Consider the following 16,427-nt stretch of genomic DNA (forward strand, 5'->3'; position numbering starts at 1 on the left):
TATGCACTGTCCGGTGCTAGGGGACCACAATGGTCCAAGTACACACATTGTAATGGTTTGATGGAAATTAGGAGGGTTGTCTGTGGTGGGCATTTGACAGTGGAACCCTTAATTTGTTGGCAGGTATCACAACAAAGGACATACTGCTTGGCCTGTTTGTATAGACCTGGCCACCAGTAACGTGCTTGCAACAATGATATTGTAGCTGCCACACCAGCATGGGCAGATGCAACCCCCTCATGCGCTGCTTTAATTAATTCTGATCTTATATCTTTGTTGGGAATTACTCGAACCCCGCGCCTGGTATCTTTACTTCGGCTTCAAGACAGCCTCCCATGCGGTTGGAATATTTAGCAGGAAATGCTTTTGGATAGGGTGTGCCTTCAGCCATGGCTTTCACGGCAGCTCATATGTCATTGTCTAGTTTCATTCCAGAATGGGTTACTGCAGCAACAGCAGCCGTAGCTACTGCTGATTTGGCGGCTTCATCAGCCAGTGTATTTCCAGCAACGTGTATTCCAACGCACTGGTGCCCAAGTGTGTGTACAACATGGATGTTTGGTACCGTTTCCAGATCCGCTACTTTCCCCCACAGAAGTCTGTGTTTGATGGTGTTGCCTTTAGAATCTCTGAACCCATTCTGGTGCAGGTAATGCAGGTATTCATTGAAGGACTGGACACAGTAATACGAATCGCAGACAATCAGTGTTAGCTGTGAAGGATCTGTGTGTTCCAGTGCCATCACCAGAGCCTTTAGCTCTGCTATTTGTGCTGTGCAATCCCCTAGGGTTTGCATGAATGTATGTTGGGGACAAAATTTATTATCCTCCATGTAGCCACTTACGACTGCGCACGCAGCAGAGTCTTGATGTTTTGTGCCAATTGCAGGTTGTGCCGAGCCATCGGTGTACATGACTCTTTGATATTGATCAATAGACAGTGTATTTGCTGGAACTGGGTAGTCTAATTCTTCAGTTTGTAATTTTGGGTCAAATATGTAGTCAACATCAGTGGCTGTCAAAGATTTTACCCATTGAATCCAGCGTGGATGTAATGCTTTAGCGTTCGGAACACTTGCTTTGGTAACAGCCTCAAGGGCTGGAATTGGAGAGATGACAATAATGTGCTTCCCCTGGGCTTTCTTTAATGACAGCCATCTGAACAGCAGTGAGAATTTTCTCAGTGGGAGCAAAGGGTTGTTCTGCTGCTGAATACAAATGTGATTTGTATGCAATCTGGACCGTCTCACCCTCATTAAATGTTACATAGGTGAAACCAATGGCACCAGCAGTTACTCTGGTGACCAGATGCTTTTTGTTGTCCCTTGTGTGTAAGTGTTGTGCAGCAAGCATGTCTGTTTGCAAAGCTCCATCCCAATCCACAACACCCAATCTATTCCACCCCAATTTACCACACTCCAATCTACCTTACCCCAGTCTACCCCAACTACCTCATACTACCCAATGTACCCAAATCTTCCCCACTCCAGTCTACCAATCAACTCCACCCCAATCTACCCCAATCTACCTCACCCCAATCTATCTCATCCCAATTTACCCCACCCACCCCAGTCTACCTACTCAATCTACCTAAACCTACCCCACTCCAGTCTACCCCTTCTACCTGATTGCAAATTACCCCAATTCACCCCAATCAATCCCACTCCATTGTACCCCACTCAAACCTAGCTCAGTCTACTTCAATGAAATTAACACCAGTTCAATCTACAAAACTCTAATTCACTCTAATCTACCCAATCTATCCCACTCTAATCTACCTCAACCTACTGCATTTCAATCCACCCCACTCCAACCTATTGTAATTGTAACTGTATTTATATAGTGCTTACTACCCCTTTTTGATGAGTAGCACACTACTCCGGAACCCAAAAGGATTAGTGGTGGATTAGTACAGGGAAATATGAGTACAGTATTAGCATTAGTATAGGGTGGTATGAGTTAATTTGAACTGAGGACATGTGAATCTGTTAGTTGATTTGAATAGAATAATGGAGGGATAGAGAAGGGAACAATCCAGAAGTGCTAATTGGGAGATCATAGTAGTAAAATGAGGTTTGTGATGAGTAAAGAAGAGGTGCAGGATAGAAGAGTCTGTAGAAAGGGATTATGGAGATCATAGTAGTTAAATGGGGTGTGAGATGAGTCAAAGGAGAGATAAATGAGGGAGAATTTAGTAGGTTTGTTTGGGAGATCATAGTGGTAAACTGAGGTTTGGGGTACCCCAGGAGGGGTAGAGGAGGGGAGAGCTATTTTAGAGATCATAGCAGTAGAATGGGTTTGGGATGAGTCAGAGGGTGGAAATAGAAGATAGATTGATAGAGGTATAGGGTGATGGTCAGACAAAGTAAAGCTTTAAAGAGAGTAAAATTGTTTTTTCTCTTGTTCAGTAGGATTATAGTAGTAAATGTATAGATACATGATTCCCTTTTCAAGGGAATAAATGTGTAAGGAATATAATATATTGAGATTTTAAATTGTATTATATCGTATAAACACAGGCTTTCAAGAGTTACTGTATTTGAAGTTAATTTATTAGTGTACTTTTATACAGTATTCTATCTTTCCTCAATATTGCAATAGCGAAATGCTTGTAGCTAAATAGTTAAGATAATATTGACTTATTGTGATAGATAAAATAAAAACAGAGACTCATAAGCATCTAATCAAGCAACCTATATAGAAACTATGTAATGACCTATGAACATGTCAAGTGTAGAATATTATACACATATTTATTTATATATATATATATATATATATATATATATATATATATATTTATATATATAGAAACAATCATATACATATTATATATACACATACTTACACCTACACATACAAATACATACATATATACATTTAATTGAAGTAAAATATACATTTGTTAAACAGGGCTAAACAGTATGTATATATTTAAAGATAAAATATTTATTATATACGTATTTGTACAAAGAAATACACATATCTAGCTACACATAATCAAATTATAACATGTTTACATACACAGGTGTATGCAGTCCATTGCTGTTTGAGTATGGTGGTTATGTAGGAAAGAGCCAACTCTTGAGTAGTCACCTGAAGATAAGACAGTTACCTGTGGATCTTATATTTGGGGATAATGTATTCCATAGTTTGGCCGCTTGAACAGGGAAAGATATACCAATTATTGTCTTTTTCATGTATGGGGGAGTTTTGAGGCGTGGTGCCAATCTTGAGTGAGGTTTCTTAGCTGAACGTACTTGGTGATTTTATTCCTGATGAAAAGTGGTCCTGCAGCTTGAAAGTGGATCTTCTGGCAAATGGTAACCATTGTATCCCACTCCAATCTACCCCACTCCAACATACCACAACCAACCTACCACAATGAACCCCACTCCAATATACCCCAATCTGCCCATACTAATCGACCCAACTCCAATCACCCCAATCTACACTGCTCCAATCTAGCTCACTCTAAGCTACTCCACTCCAACCTACCCACCCAATCTACCCCATTCAACCTATCCCAATCTACCCACTCCAATCTAGCTCACTCTAATCTACCCCACTCCAACCCACCCACCCAATCTACCCCATTCAACCTACCCCAATCTACCCCACTCCAATCTACCCCACCAAACCTACCCTACTCCAATCTACCCCATCTACTCCACTTCAATTTACCCCACGCTACCCCACTCCAATCTACCCCACACCAATCCACATCAATCTGCCCAAATCTACCCCACCCTACCCCTGTCCAATCTACCACACTCTATTCAACCTCTTTCAATCATACCCCAATCTACCCCACCACTATCTGCCCCATTTTACCCCAATCTACACCACACCAATTGAGCCCACTTCAATCTACCTCAATTTGTCCACCCAATCCACCCCAGCCGAATATGCCCACCCCAATGTACCCCACCTCCATCTATCCCAATCCATCACACCCAATTCTACCCAAATCTACGCGAGCCTAACCCACTCCATTCTACCAATCAGATCCACCCCATTTACCCCAGTCTCCCTCGCCCTAATCTACCCCAATCTACCTTGCCCCAATCTACTCCACCCCAATCTATCACACTCAACCTACCTCAATCTAACTCACTCTAATCTATCCCACTCCAGTCTACCCTACTCCTTCTACCCCATTACATTCTACCCTACTCCAGTTTACCCAATATACCCCACTCCAATCTACCCCACTCTACCCCTCTGCAATATACCCCACTCCAATCTACTTCAACCTACCCCACACCACTCTGCCCCACCCAACCTACCCAATCTACCCCACTCCAATCTACTCCACCCAATCTAAACCACTCCTGTCTACCCCATCTACCCCACTTCAATCTACCTCAATCTACACTACTCCAATTTACCCGATTCTGCCCCACTCCAATCTACCCCACTCCAATCTAACCCACCCATCCTACCACACTCTGCCCACCCCAATGTACACCACTCTAATCTACCCCAATGTGCACCAATCTACACCCCCCCACTCCATCCCACCACAGTCTATCTCACTCCTCCCACCCAATGTACCCCACTCCAATCTGCCACCCACCCCAATCAACAGCATTCCAATCTGATCCACCCCATCTACCTAATCTACAACATCCTAATTTGCTCCAATCTACAACACCCAATATAACACACCCCAATCTGACCCACCCTATCTACCCCAATCTACCACCCCTTAAATTACCCCAAGTTACAACACCCAATCTACCCTACCCCAATTAACACACTCCAACTTACCACATCCCAATTTATCCCAAACTACTCCAGCACAATGTACCTCAAACTACCACCCTCAATGTACCCCAACGTACCCGTTCCAATCTGCCACACTCCAATCTATCTCATGCCAACCCTCCCCACTTCAACATACCCCAACCAACCTATCCCAATGTACCCCCCTCCAGCCTATCCCATCCCAATCTACCCCAATCTGCTCCACTCTAAACTGCTCAGTCTACCACACTCCAATCTAGCTCACTTTAATCTATCCTACTCCATTCTATCCCAATCTACCCCACTCCAATCTACCACACTGAACCTAACCAACTCCAGTCTACCCCATCTACCCACTCCAATCTACTCCAGTATTCCCCACTCCAATTTACCCCATTCTACCCCACTACAATCTACTCCAGTATTCCCCACTCAAATTTACCCCATTCGACCCCACTACAATCTACTACAATCTACCCCACTCCACTCAACCCCATCTACCCCACTCTACCCCACTCCAAGATACTCCATTCCAATGTACCCCGATCTATCCCACTCCAATCTTCCCCAATCTACCCCACTCCAATCTACCTCACTCCAATCTACCCCACTCAAAACTACACCAGTGCTCCCACTTCAATCTACCGCACTCCAATCTAGCACACCCACCCTACCCCCAATCTACCCCAGGCAATATACCCCCACCCATATCTTCCCCAATTTACCCCAATCTACTCCACCAAAATCTACCTCACCCAGTCAACCCCAGCCCAATCTGCCCACCTCATCTACCTCAACCCAACCTACCCCACCTCCATCCACCCCAATCTGTCACACACAATCTACCCCAAACTTCCCCAGCCTACCCCACCCTACCCCAATTTACATCACTCTAATCCACTCCAATTTACCCCTCCCTATCCTGCACCACTCTACCCCTCTCTGCTCCACTCCACCCTCCCCCACTCCAGTCTACCCCAATCTATCCCACTCCAATCTACCTCTATCTACTCAACTCCAATCTACCCCAATCTGCCCAATCTACCCCACTCCAAATTAAGCAACTCCGTTCGACCCCAACCTACCCCGACCATTCTACCGATTCCAATCTACCCCTCTCCAATGTACCTAAGTCTACCCACTCCGATCTACCCACCCCAACCTTCCCCACCCCACTGCACCCTGCTGCAAACTACCCCATCTGCCCCAATCTACCCCACACCAGTCTACCCCCAAGCCACTGACCCCAATCTACTACACTGCAATCTACTCAACCCCAATCTTCCTCACCACACCCGATCTCACTCCACCATCTTTTAACCACAGTGGTGTACAAGATTGCTAAAACAAATTGTCAAAGCCAATAGCTTGCATATAGGTGAAACTATTGAGTTTGCCAGTGCTTCTTCCTTTTTTCTTTGGAGTATGAATGACGATTGCACTGTAGCTAATTAGTTTATATGTTAATCATAGATGTTTGTTTTAACAATGTAGGGTTTACTTTTGCAATTTTATACGTCTCTGTATTATTATCTATATATCTGTTTCGTAAACTCAATAAAAAATCATTCTTGAGCAAAAAAAGTTAAAACAGCATCCAATGCCACCAAGTGCATATTTGTGATTTTATCTCTGTCGCCCATTGTTTAAAAAAGCATCGAGTTTCAACATATGTACTCTAAAATACCAAGTCAATACACTGTTCCTTGGAATGTTTTAACTATTTCAAGAGAAACTGCACTGCCCAAATGTGGCTAGATCTGTGCCAGAATGTATATTTAGTCATCAGAGGAACGTGAGGGCTGAGTGCAGAGCATATCCCTTGTGTCCCGACTAGGAGAGAAATGTCTGCATGACAGAGAACACATTTAAATATACTCAGTTTTCACGTGGCTTAGCAGTGATTTGCAGCATCGAGGCAAGTTCTGAGTTGCTTACTCACTTTCTTTAAATACTACATTAGATTTGGCGTCAGACCACAGAAGTTCAGGCAATTTATTCTATCTGCGGTTGTTTGGCCCTAGCCTGGCACCCTGAAGCAGTCTGCACAACTGGATTTATTTTTCTGTTACTATAATGTTTTCAGCCTAATTTAATGGAGTTGTCTTTATTTAATGTAAGGAGTGTTGTAGAAATGTTATATTAAAAATGTAACCGATGTTGGCTGAAATATGATACATGTGTTTGCAAGACGTTCAGGCCTGTTGCCTTGGCAGAGTTAGCTGGGTTAAACGGTGCCAAAACCAATAAATAAGCATATTCCTATAGATTTTATTTTAACAATCTAGAAAAGAACAGGCAGCCATGTTTCTTTGTTGGGCAGATGCCCTTATCTGACACATATATATGTTGCTTCCTATAACTGACCAGGAGTGCAATGTACAGAGGTGCAACTACTGTGCCTGTCTCTTTAGGGCCCGTGAACTTCTTTTGCAACTTCTGGTAATTAGATTGCAGGAGCTGATCTGAGGACAGAACTCAACAATTAGGAGGATGTTGAGGGAGTATGCGTGGAACAAAGGCTGGGATTCTCTCCATATAATCCTCTCATAGCCCTATGAAGTTCCTGATCTGACCTACCTTGCCTGAAAGGGCGATAGCAGAATGGTTCCATATTTACAAAAGATATGCCACAGTTCAGCTCAAAGTGTTATAATGTCTCTGTTATGAGAACACCCTTTTGAGATTGTCAGTTGCTCTGAGGGTCAGCAGTGCATCTAAAAAAAAGCTCTCGGGCTACTGGTGCGTGATACTTAGAGGCCAATTTTTCAAAGATTTGTGTCACTTTTGCATCGACGCAACGAGGTGCAAAAGTGACTCAATTCTGAAAATGCTTTTTATCAAGCCACGCAAGGCCACCTTGCATGGCCTGAGTAGCTTGCTAAAGCCAGAGTAGTGCAACACAGTGCAAATCACTGTGTTGCATTACAGTGCCCAAGAGAGGCGGTCCATGGGTGGTGCGTGAGTGTTCCCATGCAACACCCATTGATGTTGATGCATTTCTAAATTTACCATAAGTGGTAGATCTGGAAATGCGTCTGAATTACTACTTCTTTCAAGGTGAGGCGTAACGAGGAGAAATATGTTTACTTCTCGTTCTTTCCTCTTTCTACGTGTTCTGTATTCTGCAGTACATAGAAAGGGGAAAATAACTCAGGGGACTGTTTTTGTGCAGGAAGGTGCCCCTTCCTGCATAAAAACAATCCTGCTGTCAACTCAGCCACCCTTGCACTATGGTGCATTGGCACTAGGCAGCAGATTGTCCAAAAGGGCTGGGAAAAGGCAGAAATGTGTCGTACAATGATAGATATGGCACATTCCTGCCCTTTCCCTGTAAGCAGCAAGGTGACTTGCTGTGCTGTGCTGCGCTGCTTAACATCTTGATACATTTTCCCCCTAAGAGACATGAAAACGACTGCCCTATATATTTTTGTCTATTGCTTAAAGTTCTTGGAAATAATATATTCTATTATTCTACACTAATATACACTCAGAGTTGGTAAGCACTCACTTAAGTCAAACTTTTATGCTTGCGGAATCCCCAGGGCAAACTGTAAATGATTCCTGTCTCACCCTCCCCGAAGGATTGGTACCTTGAAATGCTGGGTTCAGGCTCTTACACAGATAGTAAGAGCCTGCCAGGGCAAAGATAAGCTTGATTCTAGACAATGGTGAGTGCATGACAGACATTAATGTGGGAAGCCACCGCCACTACCAATATCTGTTAGTGCTGGCAGCAGCAAAATCACATTTTCTGCCAGCATGCACCTTACAAGTTCAGCGTTTCAATGACAAAACTACTTATCTATTTAAAAATGTAAATAGAATAGTATCTGACATCTGCCCAGCTCATTTGAAGCTGGAATTGTGTCTTTCGGCAGTGGGAGCTTCATTTCCGTGTGTGGTGTTGCGTGTTCTGCTTCATTGGCAATGAGGGTTAATTTCATTGCCAACCCAGTTTTCATATAAAGAAATCCATCGCCCTTTTCCCAGTCACACAGTTCATGCACTGTGTTGCATTATCTAACTTTGAGTTATCACATGTACCATAAACAACCTAAATTGGAGGTTAACACAGCTGTTTCTAGTTACCGTTCTTAAAGCTGACCACAAAATATTTACAGATCTTCATGGGAATATTTTCTAACCCACAATTATTTCTTAAAGTTCTTCCTGGAGGGCAAGCCCTCAAAAAACAGTGCAGGATTAGTTATGAGGCTCTCTGGGGGAACCCCCAACAGAGAGCATCTTTGAAGCCCTTTGGGTGAGTATAGGCTGCTTAAAATCAGTGTTACATTTTGTTTACTGTAAAGTCCTTAGGAGAAGGGCAGACCCCCAATGGGCAACACAGATTTTTGATAACTTTGACTATAGCTACTGTGGCACAGTAGATGAAGCAAAACGCATTTTACTTGCATTGTAGTGGAATAGTGGGGTTTTGTGATGCCCTCATCACTATAGACAGAGTAAAGAGCCCACCTTCCAATATGTAGCAGTGGATATAATTATTTTTACTAAATCTTTTTTTTTATTTATTTAAGTTTTTGCAGAATAAAACAACAATACAAAAACAGAAAAGGGTTCAAAATCAAAAAATAAATAAGCGCGAGCATAGAGAGAGGCAGACAGTTCAAAGTCAGTAAAATCGAGACATCAGTGCGGCGCGGTGCACAAGCATATATTAGTCAGTTCCGAATAATTATTAATGAAATAGTTAATCGCTATCTCTGGTGCAATGGAAAGGAGATGATTTTTGCTATATCTAAAGTACTATAATAGTAAACTTACTATTCTCTAGTTTTATAGCGGACAATATCCTATAAATTATAGCAATATAGTTTCCTTGAATACAAGGTAAGCAAAACGAGTTCATAACTATTTGTGGGGCTGTGAGTCTAATACAAAGACTCGTTTTCTTACATAGAAGAAGAAAATTGCCACTTTGTTATGCCTATAATACTGTAGGTTTACTGAAGTCTTCTGTTTGCTAGGAAGGAACTCTATAGAGGTAGATGGTAGTGTTTTATTATGTTTACAGTCAGGAAGGTCAAATAAAAGGTCACTATCTTTTACAATTGCAAACAAACACCTTTCTACACTACTACTGGGAAGATACATACACTATTTCTATTTGTAAGGAAACGTAATCGCCCTTTATAGACCTGCCCACACCCATAAGGACATTTCAAAATAACCGGGTGACTTATGGGGGCCTGAGCTACTCATATGTCAGAAAAAAACCTCTACCCCTGCCCAGCTCCAGCCTCCCCATTCCTCACATGCTTATTAAATGTAAAACGCAGAGGAAGACAGTGGTGGCTTTCCCTATACAACTGTGCTTTACAAATGAAAACAATATTTCGCCCAATTATTCACTGCTTGAAATATTTATACAAATCAGAGTGTCTGTCAGTCTACAAAACACGAAAAATCCTGAAGCGTATGGTGATGTTGGCTTGGACTGAACTAATTCACCTAGGCCTAGCCACTAGATTTAAAATCATGTTATCAACAACTAGAAATATGATGGGAATGCTTGAGCCCATGTTTATAAATCACTGAGAAAACCTTATGGCTTTTGCTGAACATCCTTGGGCAGCGGAATGCCATTCATGCATCGACGTGATGTATTTCATATTTGCATCATGGATAACACCAAATGGCTGATTTTTGTGATGCCACAGAGCCAGTGAAATAGGCTACGGCGCTGATCAACCTGTGACCAACAGTCTGTGTTAAATTTCTTCATTTGTACCCCTTAAATAGTCCAAATGAAGCATAATGAGAAGTGCACTTCTACTTGGCTTCCTCGCATGTGAGTATTCTAAATAGAGTCCCATCGACTTGCCAGGTTTATGCAGATGAGACAAGATTAATTGTGAAGATCTAAAATGCCTTTCATAAACCGCTCTCCGTATTTGAAACTTATTATTTGTAAAAAGAAAAAAGTTCAACGTTAATATAAACCAACTGTTAACAGTAGGGAGGACAATGTTTTTTCTTAATAATAGAAAGCTTGAAGAAATCTAATGTAATTGTCGTGGCCCTAGATTTAGTAGCACACCACATCAGTAAAAATAGCCATATGTTATATTCAGCAGTGTAATTACACTGACGTCAGTGGTGACAATACCAGTATGCAATATGCACTGCAAAATGTATGACCTAATATTGATGTCAATGGAGGTAGTACCAACAGTTTATAGTATTTGTTGTACTGTTAAACCTTGCATTGTCAAACCCTATCATTCTGAGTAAAGCATTTAATTGAATAACATGCATCGAGTCTTTCTTTTACTTTGATTCACTGCTTCTGCAGCTATAGGCCAACTAAGAGGGCTCCCTGGACTCCCAAGGCCATGTGCAAAACTACATGCTCAGGAAGTGCTTGAAAAGTCAAGGCAAACCCCTCGTAGGATAAGGGATTCAATCTTTTTGGGGGAGCTGCTGCACTTTCTTTAGTGCCTCCAAACAGACTTGAAAACTGTTGGTCGTGCCCGGCCAATCCTAGGGCCACCACAATGGACATATGCAAATTTCAAACCCCTCGTGAGGGATTATAGGGTGCTACTTCGGCCTGATCTGTGCATGTCTGATGAACAGCTTTTGTTTTCAGGAATGCAGCCTTTCATTTTACCTTTCCTTTATTTCTTTATGCAGCCTTGCCGCACACTTTATTTTCTTCATACCTAGAGCTCGTGGCCACTGGGCACAAGGGTGCAGCCAGGTTTATTGGGAATGTGGCAGAACTACTGCGATCCATGCAGACCCTGCTTGCAGCTTCCAGAACCAGCATGGAAGTCAGTACATTCTCTCCTGTTCCCATCTTGGCTGGGAGCAAGCAATCCTCACTTCTAAATCCCCACCCATAGACTGGAACATCTCTCCTCACTGCTGCCCATGCTGCATATTTTTATATGCATAGCCCTCGAAGTTTGGTTTGGTCCTTTCCAGGTGAATATTAAGGAACATGTAACAAAGTGTTTCACACTTTGTTCTCCATTCAGTTCCCCCAGGAGACCAGGGTTCTTGTAGTGATTTCTCTGGCCCCATATATTATTGGTGTTGTCTTGCTCCTGGAGGTGAACTCTAGCCACAACAACATTTTTCCAGGACACCTTCCCTCTAAACTTGATTTGCTTCGTCAGCAAAACTTGTCCTCTGCCTGAGGGTCCTGGTTCTTGCTCCTGCTTGGGAAGCATCGTCCACAGCCAGCCAACATAACTTCCTTCCTTTCTACACTCCGCAGATTTCATGGCCTCCTGGCTTCTTGTAGGGTACACATTTGTCAGCAGGGAAGTTGAGGGGGGCAGCACTGCTGGCCCTGGAGAGCCCTATCCCTGTCCTGTGGGTCTGTTGGTGGTAAAATCCTTCAGTCCATCCTTACCATGGTATCAAGTGGCTTTTCCTTCCATCTGGGCATTCTTTCATCATTGTCACTCTCAGGTCCATTGTCTTCTGATCTGTCTCTCCCTTGTGCAGGGGTTTTATGTAGGGGTGGGAAGTTCTAGAAACCAGACACACCTGGCCACTCCTACTTTGCTGCATTGTCACTCCACCCCTATCTCAATCCTCCTGCACAGATTCTGGGACAATCCAATGTGACAACTTCAGGTTATCTCTAGAAAGATTTTCCCTGAGACCCTCAGATCCACCCCATAAATGACATAGATGCCTGCTCCCTTCTTACCAAAACATCAAAGGCAACCTTCTCGTGTGTTGGCTCCAGAGGTTTGGCTCTCCTGTTTTGCCTCTATGGGCCTGGGCTGTCCGCCCAGGTGCAGAGTGACAAGCTCACTAAAATATGCAAATTTCTTCCCTACCTCTTCTTTTCATGTGATCTGGGTCAAGCACCGTTAACGGCCCTATTGGTGAGGAGGCATTTGATCTTCCTGCTGGAGAGCAATCAATGTGGCCTAGTAAGAGTGACAAAGGTTGTAATCTGATTATGAGCTGAGAAATTTAAATATGACCATTCTTAAAGTGTCATAAGGAGTATAGGTAAGACTGTAAATCTACACCTGGGAGCATGGTTACCTCTAGTATGATACTTCCCTGAAATACCATAAAGAGTGTACGTAAGATGTCAAGGACTGTACACCTACACACCAGTGCATGTTTGCCTCTAGTTTGATACCTTGTTGAACCCTGCAGCCCTAAGTCGGGCATAACCCTACCCTAGTGCCTATTTTCATCTATAATGTGTAATATAGAGTAAGCACCACAAGTCTTCAGTAAGCACTACAGACACTATGAATGTCCACTCATATTATCAGCAGTGGTTGCTGTCAATCTCCTGAGGAGGGGCGGGTGAGGGAAGGGACAGGAATGGGGGAAATAAAAAAAGAATACAAGAAAACTTAATTCTTCTGTCGCCACGGCGTCCTGCCGCCTCACTCCTCTGTCCTTTTTCTGGTGTCCCAGCATTTACTGGGACACCAGCACAGGCTCCCCAGCCTAAGACGGTCGATCAAACACACATGCGCACACAGGTGCACTCTCTCCTCCTCCCCCTCCCTTAGCCTAGCCCGTCCCTGTCTTCATATGCTGCTGGCTAAGCCAGCAGCTGAAAGAAAAAAAAGAAATATAATTTTATTTTTCAGCTTGACATTTATATTGCTAAACTGTTATATTCTCATACTCTTTCTTTTTTAATTTTACAGCCCTGTGTTTTTGGCCATTCCACCACCTATCACAATGTCAACTTCTTCTCTTAGCACAGCATCACAGCACAGAGGAGGTAGAGACTGGTGACTGAAATGCTTGTTTTTTTTGGCTTTGTTCTGCCCTCTTTATTTATTAATGCCAAGATAGCTTTATTTCTCTTATCACACATCCCACTCAGCACCTTGGTCAATATGTAATGAGCATCATAAATTTGCAGATGAAATTGCCCTTAGACTTGACATTGTAAGGGAAAACTATAAGATATCTCTTAGGCCTTGTAACTTGCAGAAGAAGAATAATTGTGGGTCGCAAACGTTGTATTTAAGCCATCCAAATATTATCTTCATATATATGTCTTAGAATGGCTTATTTCCCTAGATATGTCTCTTTACTGCCAGTTTCTATGATACCCGCAGCAATGAGGCCCTATGCCAGGAGGTAAGTCTAGGAACCTCTGATTTTAACATCAGAGTCTCAACTTTAGTCCTTTCAAAAACATATTTATCAAAATTATTTGATTATATAAAATGTTACAGGTTTTTTATTTGTGTTAATTGTTTTCATGTCATCTATGCATCTGTAATGTGTCAGCATTCGTGGCCATGCTTACTCCTATAGATTAACAATATACATTTAAAATAATTCTTATCTGTATAGCTGCTGGATCAGGAGATACCTTGTTCACACCAGCTACCAGGACACAGGTTCAAAAGCTGACCTTATGGTGGTTATCCAGAAACCAAACATCTGTGCTTGTGATAGAAGGTTGACATTTCCAAGATATATTAATTCCAGGCATGGATCAACCATTAATTTCAGATGTTTATTTAGGTTCACATGGTACAAATGTTATCATTTCTTTTCAGAACAGTGTCATTTAAAGTATTGTGTAGAACTTTAGAAACAAATCTCTATTTGATGTACCTCACTTATTTGCAGCTTCTTCTTCCAGGTCCTAGGGACATTGCCCCGGTTGATGATGCTTTATCATCTACAGGCGTAGGATGGCTGCCAATCCAAGGAGAGAATTCAATCATCCTCTGAGCAACTTTCTCAGTGGCCAATAATGTTCATGAAGAATGGGAGAAGGAGGCGGTGCATGAGCCAGTCAAGGAGTCAGAGAAATGGGACAACGAGGAGGCCATTGTCGCCCCCACACAGAACAACTCCAAGGAGGTCACTTCACAGTTGAGCTGTGGTCTTTCTCACAGATCACTTCTGAGGATTACCAGACCCTAGGCTCTAAGCTAAGCAGCCTAAGCACAGCTCATTTCTATAAAGATGTCCATTAACAGGTACCTCTGTTCAATCTCCTACACAATTCTTCCATGAAAGTGCAACCTTGGTATTTTCTCATTCATCTAAAGAAGAGAACCCTCTTTGTGAGAAATAGGTATCTCTCATTCCTCATTCTTCTCCCAAAAATACCCAGATGGCACTTTTCTCTGTGCTGCACAACTTGCTGGCCTTGTCAGATATCCAGGCAGGCGGGGGAGTTAGCACAGTCTAATGCTGCCCTTTGGGATGATCATATTTTCCCACAAGCAGTCATTTGTGAATGCCTTGGCCATGAAGATGATAGAGGTGAAAATCAAAATATGCCAAAGCCTCTCTTCAAGACCAATGCATGCACAAGAATCTACAGAGGCACATCAACCTAGGAGGGACATATGAGCAGCCTACCTCAAACTTCTGCCACAGCCCCAGCCACCTGTGCTACCTCCACCTGTAAAAATTCTACTTCCTCCACCTCAAACTCCAACACCCCCAACTCAACCAAAATCAAATCAGCCATCTATAAAACAAGCACACTCTTAAATAAACAAACGACCAGTACCGCAGAAGCAGACTAGAAGAGTAAACCTTTAAAAGCAAATTTTGTTATAAGGAATTTCTCAACTCTATTCTTTGCACACTCACTGAAAGCCTTTTTGAAAAATGAAATACTGTATGTTTTTTTTTAAATTAAACACTTTTGCCTATCTTTCATCTGTGTTAAATGTTTGATGTTGGAGTCATTACATAAGAAAGTGTTATTTATGTTCTCTTCTTTGTAGGCATCAAAAGTGTATTGCATTTAAAAATCACATGATATTGAAGCATTTTTTAAATAATAAGCATTTATATTTGCTGGACAAACAATATAATCAATATACAATATTTTAAAAATCAAGAAGAATAAAATGTTACATTTTTATATTTTATTAAAAAACATTTTTCGCAAAAATGTAAAGGGAAAAAGTCCATATAAAAAGGGAACTGATTAAACGAAATGTCCATAAGAATTCAACAGAAATCAGTCCATGAAAAGAATGTCCAAATGTGTGCCAAAAATCAAAGTTCAATAACAAATTTCCCTGTCCTAAGCTAAAATAAAGTCACTCCCTCAGCCATCTGGAGTGTCTGAGTAATGTTCCTGGCTTTGGGGCATATGTTCTTGAACTTTGTCATTTTCACTTTCACTACAATTATGATAATGTCCTCTTCCTCCCTCAACATTAATTGGCTGTCCATTAATACACCCCACAGAAAGAAGGCAAAACAGAAGCTGCAGGGAAAACAGGGATGTCAGATGAATTGGGAGACAGGATGTGGGGCCGGTTGAGGAGAAGACACATCAATAGACATGCTATTAAGGAGTTCATGAGGTTAGAAAAAATTCAGAGCAGTTTAATGACTGTATCTCAAAGTATCCAAACCTCTCTAACTACGTTTTGGAGAACCTGAGAGATAGCTCCCTAAACCTCTTTGATTGGCTTCAGGATCTCCTTGAAAGCACCCAATGATACATACTATGGGGAAGGGAGTGAGCTACACCAGAAGGATATTGGGTAATGTGTCTAATGTGCCCCTCAATATCTGGTGTTATCTGGGCAGGCACTTGGAGGAGAAGATGCTGCCTTTGCAGGGGTGCAGCTGGAGGCTCTAATGTTATGGGAGTCTCTGGAATTAAGCGGTGGGTGGGTACAGGCCCAGCTTGTGGTGGGGCCTGGTCTTTCAATACTGTTAGCG

At 42.3% G+C, this 16,427-nt stretch overlaps 1 long non-coding RNA gene across 1 annotated transcript in view; it reads left to right on the top strand.

The window, feature by feature from the left end:
• Window positions 1–14,492, top strand: part of LOC138295556 (uncharacterized) — a 68,139-nt gene extending 53,647 nt beyond the window's left edge. Inside the window, exon 4 of the long non-coding RNA XR_011203625.1 lies at window positions 14,368–14,492. This is a non-coding gene — a long non-coding RNA (uncharacterized lncRNA). The remainder of the gene's footprint in view (window positions 1–14,367) is intronic.
• Window positions 14,493–16,427: the final 1,935 nt, after the last annotated feature.

The sequence above is a fragment of the Pleurodeles waltl genome, chromosome 1_2, assembly GCF_031143425.1.
Source record: "Pleurodeles waltl isolate 20211129_DDA chromosome 1_2, aPleWal1.hap1.20221129, whole genome shotgun sequence".
NCBI lineage: Eukaryota > Metazoa > Chordata > Amphibia > Caudata > Salamandridae > Pleurodeles > Pleurodeles waltl.